The sequence below is a fragment of the Chrysochloris asiatica genome, unplaced genomic scaffold (genome assembly GCF_000296735.1).
Source record: "Chrysochloris asiatica unplaced genomic scaffold, ChrAsi1.0 scaffold00010, whole genome shotgun sequence".
Taxonomy (NCBI): domain Eukaryota; kingdom Metazoa; phylum Chordata; class Mammalia; order Afrosoricida; family Chrysochloridae; genus Chrysochloris; species Chrysochloris asiatica.
In genome coordinates this window covers 33,542,226-33,554,277 of record NW_006408528.1, presented here as the reverse complement: position 1 = coordinate 33,554,277, position 12,052 = coordinate 33,542,226, and the positions used below count along the sequence as shown (strand labels likewise).

General features: G+C 38.9%; 1 protein-coding gene across 6 annotated transcripts in view; it reads left to right on the top strand.

Moving 5' to 3' along the window:
• Window positions 1–12,052, top strand: part of PHTF2 (putative homeodomain transcription factor 2) — a 196,694-nt gene that overhangs the window by 101,127 nt on the left and 83,515 nt on the right. For 2 of the 6 annotated variants that reach the window (XM_006834357.1, XM_006834356.1), the window contains exon 1: window positions 11,555–11,566. The exons of the other annotated variants lie outside the window; for them this stretch is intronic. The gene's annotated coding sequence lies outside the window, so the exon portion shown is untranslated. Of the gene's footprint in view, window positions 1–11,554; window positions 11,567–12,052 lie in introns of those variants that run through there. 6 annotated transcript variants of the gene reach the window in all.

Below are 12,052 nucleotides of genomic sequence, written 5' to 3'. Positions count from 1 at the left end.
CACAGTCCAGTGCTGATCCTACAGCATGGGTGGTTTTCTTACCTTCTTTATTGTCTCCTATTCCCTAGACACCCTAGCTTCTCAGCTAATGACTTTGCTATGAACAGTTTAACTAATCACTTCAAATTTCCCCCATATTTATCTTCTTTCTTGAAATTCTTCCCTTGTTTAACTTTAATTACAATGTATTTGTCCCCAGTTCTCTTCCTTCCTAGCTGACCAGTTTATTCTAAGTTTCCCTACCTGACTTTGATTCCTTTCCTTACCACTTGAATATTTATCCTTCTTCATATTTTATTCTTTGTCTTACAAAATTCTATTTCCTTAAATGATCAAATTGACCACTTGATTTCTGAATACCTTGTTAATGCTTCTAAGTGCCAAATTTCACATCTTCCCAACTCTTGTCAGTATTGGCCATAATTTCCAATTGTTGTACAGCTTTCGTGGCCTTTCTCAAACCTGCTTTTATTTCATCTCATAGTTAATGGTACCAGTGCATCTCCAAGTGCTTAAGCCAGAAATTGGCATCCTTATCCCTTTTCCAGGCCTTCATATCCATTTGGTCTCCTGGTGTGGTGCTGTCGGATAAGCACTGGACTAGGAATCACAAGGTTGGTGGTTCAAACCCCTAGCTGCTCTTCAGAAACTCTGTACAGGGTTGCTATGAGTTGGAATTGATTTGATGACATTTAATCACAACATATCAATTTGAAGTCCTGGTGTGGTGCTGTAAGATAAGCACTGGACTGAAAGGCCAGTTTGAATTACAAGGTGGGTGGTTCAAACTCACCAGCCACTCCTTGGAAACCTTATACAGGATTGCTATGAGTCAGAACCAACTTGAAGATACTTAAAAAATTAACAGGAACATATGCGGTTAGTTTCCTGTTCTTGTTCATTCTACCTCCCAAATGTTGCTCATTTTCAAATCATCTTTCACAGATGAATACAATAGTAGTGCCCGCTTCATTAAACTCTGAATTATGACCAGCTTTTTAAATGTTATTCTTTCCATTTACAATTTCTTAGAGGCAAATCCCTGATACACTCATACTTTTGTTGAATTAAAGAATTATCTTTAAAACTTTTTTTTCTTAAGTCAAAGTGTTTGACCGTATAATTAGCTGGCTTTTCTTTGGCAATAGGAACTTGGTTATGATTCATAATTGGATTGTACATATGTGGCCTATAATAATACTCTTTAAGGGATAAATTCAGGTGAGGTGTGGTTTTAGATGATGTATATAACCTGCCAGAATATATGGGAAGATTTGAAGTGACTTTAGCTGTAATTATAATGAATGGAATCATTGATACTTAGCTAGATTTTAGTCTCTGGAGATGAAAATGTGTTTTTAAGCTTTTGTGTTTTGATTCAGATGTATGATGGTAGCTAGATAAATATTTTAAAACATATTAAATTCTACAAGTCTGTCTTTTTCTTTGAAAAGTTATATTTATCTTCTCCTACCAAAAAAGTAAAATATTTAAAATAATATGAGGGTTTTTTTTGGTTTTTTTTTTTTTTTACTTTGTTTTGTGAATTGAGTGAAGGTTAACAGACAAGATCAACTTTACTTTCAAACATTCATACATTTTATTTCATCTCAGCGATTACAGTCCTTTCCCTGCAACAACAGTTACCCGCTTCCTCCCTGTGGCGTCCCTTTTACATCTTATTTTTCACAAATGAGCAAAGCAAAAATATATAATAACGTACACATACAAAACAAAAAAATACATGTGCATTTAAACATCCAAAGGGCACATTTTGCAAGTCAACCTCCTGCCTGCAGGCATACAGCCTTTCTCAGTTCATGGGCCTAGAGTTTACAGCCGCTCTATCTCTCCATGCCATTGCCTCTGCTGTTGCAGCTTTTCTAGATAGGATCTCACACTTCACTTATGCTCTTCCTTCTTGATGGTCCTGGGATCCTCTGTTTCTGAAATGAACTTTTAACTACTCCCCATTTTTAGTTACATATCTTCTACATTTACAGTTGTGACAAGAGTGCTTAGTTCTCCTGATTACAGTTACTCACAATTTAATCATAAAATCCTATCAACGTCATTCCCCAACCCCTTTCACCAGATCTGTTTGGACATGAGGAAAACTTTTCTGTGGGGATTGTACCTTACCCACCTCGTTCTGAAACAAACCACACTCATGAAAGTTTGTAAGCCAGCTACTTCGTGTCTTTATAACCCCCCATTTTTGATAGCCGATGTCTAGATTGCCTATCCCTGTAACTCAGTGCACTGAGAAAACAAGCTTGATCCTTTATATGAAGAATCCTTCCAGTTCCGTTGGAATTTTGAGCAAATGCATCCATAAGCAAAGGTCCAGTTCATCAAATTGTAGCAATTTACATTTGTTCACAGTATCATGCATCTTTGTCTTTATCTGGTTGAGCTCTCGTCAGCTAGTCATCCAAGCTATCAAATGGGTACTAGTTGCAAGTTTGGGAGTTCACACATGCCTTCCTGCACTTCAGACCAGCTGGCCATTTTACTCTCAGTCTAGTCCCATATGGCTAGGCTGAACGTGTTCTTTTTTTTTGGTTTTCTGATTCCAGATCTTTGCACATTTTATTGTATTATTTAGCTTTATCTTCTCGAGCTGATCTTTGAAATTTTCTGTTCAGTTTGTGGACCTCATTTCTTCCATTTGATTTAGCATCTCTACGCTGGAGAGCAAGTTTCAGTGTCTCTTCTGACATCCATTTTGACCTTTTCTTTCGTTCTTGTCTTCTCAATAAGTTTTTGCTTTCTTCATGTGTAATGTTCTTGATATCATCCCACAACTCTTCTGATTTTCACTCTTTAGTGTTTAAGGTATCAAATCTGTTCTTCAGATGATCTCTAAATTCAGGTGGGATATAGTCAAGGTCATATTTTGGCTCTTGTGGACTTGTTTTCATTTTCTTCAGCTTCAGTTTGAATTTGCATATGAGTAATTAATGGTCTGTTCCACAGTCTGCCCCTGGCCTTGTTTTCACTGATGGTATGGGGCTTTTCCATCTTCTCTTTCCGCAGATGTAGTCAATTTGATTTCTGTGTAGTCCATCTGGCGAGGTCCATGTATATAGTCATCTGTTATGCTCTCTAAAGGAGGTATTTGCAATGAACAAATCATTGGTTTTGCAGAATTCTGTCATGCATTTGCCAGCATCATTTCTATCACCAAGGCTATATTTTCTGTCTACTGTTTGCTCCCAACTGTTGCATTCCAATCACCAGTAATGATCCATACATCTTGATTGCATGTTTGATCGATTTCAGATTGAAGAAGTTGGTAGAATTCTTCTATTTCATCCTCACTGGCTTTAGTGGTAGGTGCATAAATTTGAATAATTTTGGTATTAACTGGGCTTCCCTGTAGGCGCATGGATGTTATCCTATCACAGACAGCGTTGTACCTCATGACTGATCTGGATATGTTCTTTTTGACGATGAATGCAACACCATTCGTCTTCAATTTGTAATTCCTGGCATAGTAAACCATGTGGTTGTCAGATTCAGAATGGCCAATACCAGTCCATTTCAGCTCACTAATGCCTAAGATATTGATGTTTATGTGTTCCATTTCATTTTTGAAAACTTTCATTTTCCCAGATTCATACTTTGTACATTCCATGTTCCGATTTTCAGTGGATGTTTACAGCTGTTTCTCTTCATTTTGAGTTGTGCCCCATCAGCAAATGAAGATTTTGTAGGCTTTTCTCCCATGATTTTTACTCCATTTGCGTTATCATGATCAGCTCTACTTTGAGGAGGCAGCTCTTCCCCAGTCACATTTTGAGTGACTTCCAACCTGAGGGGCTCATTTTCCAGCACTATATCTGACAGTGTTTCTTTGTCAGTCATAAGGTTTTCAGTGACTAAAGATTCGGAAGTAGTTCATCACTCTTTCTTCCTAGTCTGTCTTTTTCTGGAAGCTCATCTGAAGACTGTCCACCATGGGTGACCCTGCTGGTTATTTAAAATGCCAGTGGCATAGCTTTCAGAATCATAACCAACTCACAAGCCATCACAGTACGACAAATTAACAGACGAGTGGTGGCCGTTTGGTTTTAAGTGGAAACTGTTACTTTAAATTTCGAGGAGATCTGTGCACATGTGTAGTAGAACCCTCCAGGACTGGGGGTGGGGTATCCATTCTCTCAGGCATCCCTACTAGTCACCAGAATGGAGGTGTACAGACAGTGAAAGACCAATGAACAGATACCAAAAAATGAATGTCCACACCTGGATACCCGTGGTTCTGTCAGACATTCGTGACTGTTGTGATCCTTGCCTCACTTGGTCTCTCCCAAGATGGCAGCTCCGGGTGCTGCTGAGCATCTTGAATTAGAAAGCAATGGATTTCTTGATTCTGCTACAAATTCCCCTAGCTGTAAGCCTTCTAATCTTCTAAATATTCCTTTATATGTGGGTCAGAGTTCTAGTACCATCCCCTGAGCCTGCTTGGCCCAGTATTCTGTGTTGTTGCTCATGGAGCTCTTCACTACACTCTACCTGATCTCCCATCTTGAACATGGTAGTTACAGGAAAAATCTGGTGGTGTAGTAGTTACGAATCGGGCTGTGAACCACAAGGTCAGCAGTTCGAAACTACCAGCTGTTCTGCAGGAGAAATATGAGGATTTCTGCTCCCATAAAGATTTCCAGCTTCGGAAACCCTGTACAGGGTCGCTATGAGTCGGAACCGACTCCACGGTACTTAACAACAAAAACATTTACAGTTTATAAAGCTAGGTGCTCAAAACATGTGTTTCAGTCTGGGCCTTTTTTTCCCCTGCTCATGTTTGTGAACTTCTCATCTTTTATTAAATATTCAATTTAATTAAACTGTTGACACTCTGGTAGCGTAGTGGTTATGAATCGGGCTGCAGACTACAAGGTCAGCAGTTCGAAACTACCAGCTGTTCTGTGGGAGAAAGATGAGGCTTTCTGATCCCGTAAAGATTTCCAGCCTCGGAAACCCTGTACAGGGTTGCTATGAGTGGAATCGACTACACGGCACATAACAACAACAACAACATTGACAACTGCTTTTGTAAAGCAAGGGCCTTCTCTTTATCTTCTTGATACCTGAACTACTAGTTTTCTGAATGATGACCTCATTGGTAATCTGATCTCCTAAGAGTACCTTTTCAAATTGCTTTTCAGATACTACATTTCTCTAATTCCTAAGTGATGCATGTTTCCCATTTTTTTCATGAATTAATTTTCTAGGTTTTAACATTTGTACCCTTGATAACTTTCATATTTATTACAGTGTTTTTGTCTCAAAAGCCACAGCTGACCTTGACAGATACCTAGACAAAGACAATGATTTTCTGTACTTAGAATTCTTCACCCTCCCATGTCTATTCCCCCTCCCCCCCCATTTCTTCCTTTCCTTTCCCCCTTCCTTACTTTGTTTCTCTCTTGTACAGAAAGGGGAGGAGAAAAAGAAGAGGAAAAAAATTAGAATGATGGTAGAAGGAAGTTGATAATTCCCTGTAAAGATATTATTCAGTGACAGGACATTGAAACTTAATTTCGTATCCTAGCTTGTTGTTAAGTGCCATTGAGCAGGTTCCAACTCATAGTGTTCCTGTCTATAACATAATGAAACACTGGTCAGTCCTAGTCCATATTCACAATTATTACTATATTTGAGACCATTGTTAAAACCACTATGTCAATGCATATTGTTGAGCGTATTCATCTTTTTCTCTGACCCTCTGCTTTACCAAGCACCGTGTCCTTCTTCAGGGACTGGTCTCTTCTGATAACAGATTAAAATAAATGAGATTAAGTCTTGCCATCCTTGCTTCTAAGGAGCACTCCAGCTGTACTTCTTCTAAGACAGATTTGTTTGTTTTTCTAGCAGTCCATGATATATATTTAATATTCTTCACCAACACCATACTTCAAAGGTGTTCTGTCTTTCTTATCCATTGTTCAACTTTCACTTGACTTAGGAAGCAGTGGAAAAGATCATGGCTTGGGTCAGGCTTTTTAACACTTTAAAGAGATCTTTTGCAGCAGATTTTCCCAATGCAGTGCGTGCTTTGAAATTCTTGACATTATCAATATTTTCTTCATCAATTTGACACTGCTTATTGGTACATTTGTGAGGATTTTTGTTATCTTTATGTTGTTGTCGTCATAATTCATTATGAAGGCTGTAGTCTTGATCTTCATCATTAAGTGCGTCAATGACTCTTGACTTTCAGTAAGCAGGGTTGTATTATGTGAATATTGCAAGTTGTTATTGAGTCTTCCTCCATTCTCCATTCCTGATCCCAGATTCTCATATAGGCCAGATCCTCTGATTTTAAACTACCCAATATTCCCTTGTTTTGTTTGAAGGACTGCCTCTTGTTTTATGTACAGGTTCTGCCTGAGTACAATTAATGTTCTGGAGTTCTCATTTTTTGAAAAGTTATTTGTAATTGGATGTGATCCACACATTTCAGTGCTTTTGCAAGCATAGTCAATATAACATAGATATTCTCTGTTTTCAGCAATATCCATATGACACCAGCAGAGATACATCCCTTGTCTCATGTCTTCTTTTGAATCTGGTTTGAATTTTTGTTTTTGCCCTATTGATGTACTGCTACAATGTTTTTAAATTATCTTAAGCAAAATTTATTTACATGGTATATTAATGATATTGATCAATAATTTCTGCATTCTATTGGACCAACTTTCTTTGGAAAGGTGAAAAATAATGCATCTCTTTCAGTTGGTTGTCTAGGTAACTGCCTCCCAAATTTCTTAGCATAGATGAGTGAGTACTTCCAGCATTGCATCCATTTGTTGGATTATCTCAGTTGGTGTTCTGTTAATTTCTGAAGCTTTGTTTTTAACTAATGCCTTCAATGCAGCGTGGACTTCCTCAGTACTAACGGTTCTTGGCCATATGCTACTTCCTGTAATGGTTGAACATTGACTGGTTTATTTTGGTATGTTGTTGTTGTTGGGTACTGTGGATTTGGTTCTGACTCATAGTGATATCCTGTATATGGTTTCCAACGCTGAAAATCTTTATGGCAGCAGAAAGCTTCATCTTTCTTCTGTGGAGCAACTGGGTGTTTGAACTGCTCACCTTGTTTATTTTCTGATAAACTCTTTTACTTCATCATTTCTTCCATTTGCATTAGATACTCAACATTTAAGAGCAAGTTTTAGATCTCTTCTGATAACATTTTGATCTTGTCTTTCTTTCCTATCTTTTAAATGACTTTTTGCTTTCTTCATGTATGATGTTCTTTTTTTTTTTAAGTTTTTGTGAATTGAGTGTAAGTTTACAGGGCAGATCATTAGTTTTGCATTTAACAAATCATATTCTTTGTTTCATTACAATGATTATAATCCCTTCCATGTACCATCAGTTTACAGTATTGCTCGCTATTCATTTTTTTAAAAAAAATGCTTTATTGTGAATTATGTGATAGTTTACATGGGAGGGCATCAGCTTCACATTGATCCCATCGTATATCATATCCTTGCCATGGTTACAATCTCCTCCATGCATCATCCATCAACCAAAGGGTATACCCCGCAAGCCCACCCCCTGGTGTTCAGCACACAGCCCCTCTCCCTCTCCAGGTGCATAGTCCTCTGCTGCTCCGTCTCCCCTCATCATCATCTCTGCCTCCATTTCTGGCATTACTGCTTCTCTGGGTAGAGTTCCATTCTCTTTTCTCCCTTGATGGTCCCAGGGACCTCCGTTCCTAGGCTGCAAAGTTAATCACTCCCCTCCCTGTGCCAGAAAACGTCTACCTTTACGTTTCCAGCCCTTACTATCATTCCTGGTAACAGTTATTCACTACTGTATCACAAGAGACCTATCTGCATCTCCTTTCATCAGCCCCGCCCAGACAGATTCGATACTACTCAGTGGACATTCTACCTTGCTCCACGCCCTCTGGATCTAGGTTCCCTCTTGAAAGCTTGTAAGCCAGTGACTTCTTGCCTCTGTAGCCCTGAATTCTGGGTAGCCAATGTCTAAGTTGTCCAACCCTGTCCTCTCCGTGTGTAGAGAGGGTGGGAATGATCCTCGCTGTGAAGATTTGTTCCCTCTTTTGAGCTACTGCTTCCATAGGTATAGGTCAAGTTCATCAAATTGTGTCAGATTACTCTTTTCTTCCTCTTCTTTCTTCTTTTAGTTGAGCTCTGATCATCCAGTCATTGAAGCCAGGTCAAGTGGGTATTATCTGCAAGTGTGGTTGTACTTATGCATGTGTCCTCTTTTCTTATCAGCTGGACGCTTCACTCTCCACTCAAGTCTTCTGTGACTATGTCACTGACTCTGGGCCCAAGAGTCCCCTGGACTTGCCACACTGCTGGCCAACCAGGTCTCCATCCAGGTTCACAGGAGTCTATTGAGTATTGTAGGGCTTAGCTTGCAGCTGCATTGCTGCTTTTCCCTCACTTCCTCTTACTGGTGACGAAGGTGGTCACCAATCAGAGTGTGTATTCCCATTGAGTCTTAGTCTTAGAAGGGGGTTTGCCCTGAGGGGGACCCGACCACTTGCCTTGATGTCTCCTGGGAGAGCCACTTGTTTGTTCTTATAGTAATCAGTCGGTCTGCCTATATTGTTTTGTATTTTTCCTGTCGGTCTTCTTTCAAGAAGTACCGTCTGTTCTTCTGGCCACTCCAGGCTGGTCTGCTTGTCCTTTCAAGTAGAAATTTCCCCTCAGGAGATTCTGGATTCTGTACAGGATTGTACCTATGGTATTGTGTAATATAGAGGCTCCGCAGGAAGCCTTCTTCACTGGGCACGTTGTAGCCCCATTTTAGGTATTCGAAACAGTTATAGGCAGAAGACGGACTTACAAGCTTTCTGTGGTGGTATTTCTGGCTATTCCTTCTCTCTCCCCCTCCAGTGTCTATTTTATAGTGGTATGCCAGGGAAACCAAGCTTTAAAAGACAGCCAAGCATCTTAACATTATTTCTCCCCTTTTCCCCATTCCAACCAAGTCTCATGTCTGTATCCCAGAGCCCTGTTGTTCCAAGGTTGTTTATACATTACATGTATAATGTTCTTGATGTTCTCCCACAACTTGTCTAATCTTTGGTCATTAGTATTCAGTGAGTCAAATCTTTTCTTGAACTGGTGTCTAAATTCAGGTGGCATATACTCAAGATCATAGTTTAGCTCTTGTGGACTTAATTTAATTTTCTTTAGCTTTTATTTGAATTTCCATACAGACTTTAGAGGATCTGTTCTGCAGTTGGGCCCCTGGACTTATCTGACTAATCATATTGAGCTTCTCTATTATCTCTTTCCACAGATGTGTTCTCTTGATTACTGTGCATTCCATCTGGTGAGGTCCATGTATATAGTTGCCATTTATGTTGTTGAAGAAAGTTGAATAGTCATTGGTCTTAGAAAATTCTATTAACCAATCTCTCACATTGTTTCTTTCACCATGGCCATATTTTCTGACAATCCTTCTTTGTTACCAACTTTCACATTCTAATCACTAGTAATTATCAATTTATCTTCATTACATGTTGGATCAATTTCAGAGTGTAGAAGTGGTGAAAATCTTCCATTTCTTCATTTTTGACATTAATAATTGTATGTAGAGGTTTCCCTCTCTTTATGTAATCCTGTCTCTGATAACTTTGCATAGATCTTTTATTATTATTATTGTGACTTGTGTGAAAGTTTACATTCAGGATAGATTTTGACAATGAACGAGACACCATTCTTCTTGAATTTGCCATTCACAGTTTGTTGTTGTGTGCTGTCAAGTTGATTTTGACTTACAGCAACCTTGTTTAGGGCTTTCAAGAGTGACTAGTGGGTTTGAACTGCCAAACTTGGAGTTAGCTGTCCAGTGTTGATCCTATAGCACCACACCATGGCTCATTTACAATATACTAGGCCATATAGTTATCTGATTCAAAATGTTCAATACCAATTCAGCTTACTAATGTCTAGGATATTGATTTTTATGTATTCCATTATATATTTGACAACTTCTAACTTTCCTTTATTCATACTTTGTATATTCCACATTCTGATTATTAGTGAATGTGTGCAGCTGTTAATTCTCATCTTCATTCCTGCCAAATCAGCAAATGGAGACCTAGTATGGCTCTGTGGGTTAATGCCCTGGACTGAAAAGTCAGTTTGATCTGCAAGGTCAGCAGTTCCAGCTCACCAGCCACTCCTTGGAAACCCTATGCAGGGTCTCTGTAGGTTGGAACTGACTCAGTGGTACTTAACAACAGCAACAACATCAGTAAATGATGGTCCCAAACGCTTTGTTCCATCCATGTTACTAAGGTTGACTGCACTTTGAGGAGGCAGATCTTTCCAGTTGTATTTTGAGTGCCTTTCAATCTGAGGGGCTCATTTTTGGTCACTATATCAGACAATGTTCCACTACTGTTCATAATATTTTCACTGTCAAATTATTTTAAAAGTAGATTGCAAGAGGGAAAGGTAAAATCTGCACTGACTCATTTTCATCTTGTCTAAATGGGTCTGGTAAAAGGCGATGGGGATAAGATTCTTAGGATTCAGTAATTGTTATCATGACAGATTGCAATTGTCATAGCTGTAAAGGAAGAAGTTTTGTAACATAAAGGGGGGAGTAGTTAATCTTATATGTCAGAAACCGAGACCCTAGGACCATCAAGGGAGGAGAGCATGAATGGAATGTGGGACCCTATCCAGAGAGGGAAATAAAAAAGTAAAATTCCAGATCCTTCTTCCTACTTTGTTCTTAGTCTAGAAGCTCTCTTGAAACCTGTCTACCATGGGTGACCTTGCTGGTATTTGAAATACCAGTGACATAGAGTCCACCATCACAGTAAACACACAAGTACAACAAGCTTAACAGACTAGTGGTGGTGTCCTAGCTAACTAGTTCAAATTACTTTGGAGTCCTCCAGTTCTGGGGTAGAATCTTAATTTATAAAAGTAGTACGTATTGGTAGTAGCTCAAAATAAACAGAGAGGGAAGGCGTCTTCACATCAACTATCAGTGCTATCCCCTCTGTATACAGGGTAGATAGGGGTGGGCACCTTAGACATTGGCTACCTAAAATGAGTGGGTGATAAAGGCATGAAGTGACTGGCTTACAAGTTTGCAAGAGGGCGTTTAGTTTAAGATTGGGGGGGTAGAGTCCCCACTAAATAGTTTTCGTCTTGTCTAGACAGGGCTGGTGAAAAGAGATGGGGATAAGATTCTTATGATTCATTAGTGAGTAATTGTTATCATGACTGATTGTGATTGTCACATTTGTAAAGGTAGAAGTTTTGTAACAAAAATAGGGGAGTAATTAATCTTACAGTCTAGAAACAGAGGACCCTAGTACCGTCAAGGGAGAAGAGCACAAGTGGAATGTGGGACCCTATCCATAGAAGCAGCGACACCAGAGATGGAGGCAGAGATGGGAACATGGAGAGAGTGAGCAGCTGTGGACTCTAGATTCATGGAAAGAGAGGGGCTGAGAGCTGGTGGCCAGGAGGCAGATTTGTAGAATGTGCCCTTTGGTGGTGTAAATTATTATATATGCCTGAGTGTTTTTTTTAAAAAAAAAGTTAAAATGAATAGAGAGAAATACTGTTAACTGATGGTACATGGAGGGGATTATAATCATTGTAATGAAACAAAGTATATGATTTGTTTAATTTAAAACTGATGATCTGCCCTGTAAACTTTCACTCAATTCACAATAAAAACTTAAAAAAAAAAAGAAAAAGTAGTACATATCCATTGTGTGTATGCGGGTGGGGAGGGCAAGTGATATGTAGTATCAATGAATATAAAGCATAACAGTAATATACTGTCGTTTCTGTATTCCTCAGAGGTAATCACTATTAATGATTCCCACATATTCTTTTAAATGTCTGTTGCATATATTTACATCTAAATATAAAATGGCATTTTAGCTACATTAATTTCTAATTTATAAAATGTACGCTTTATGATACAACCTTGCTTGATGAAAGTGAAGAGGACTTGAAACATTTACTGATGAAGACCAAATAGCACAGCCTTTGGTATGGGTTGCATTTCAATGTCA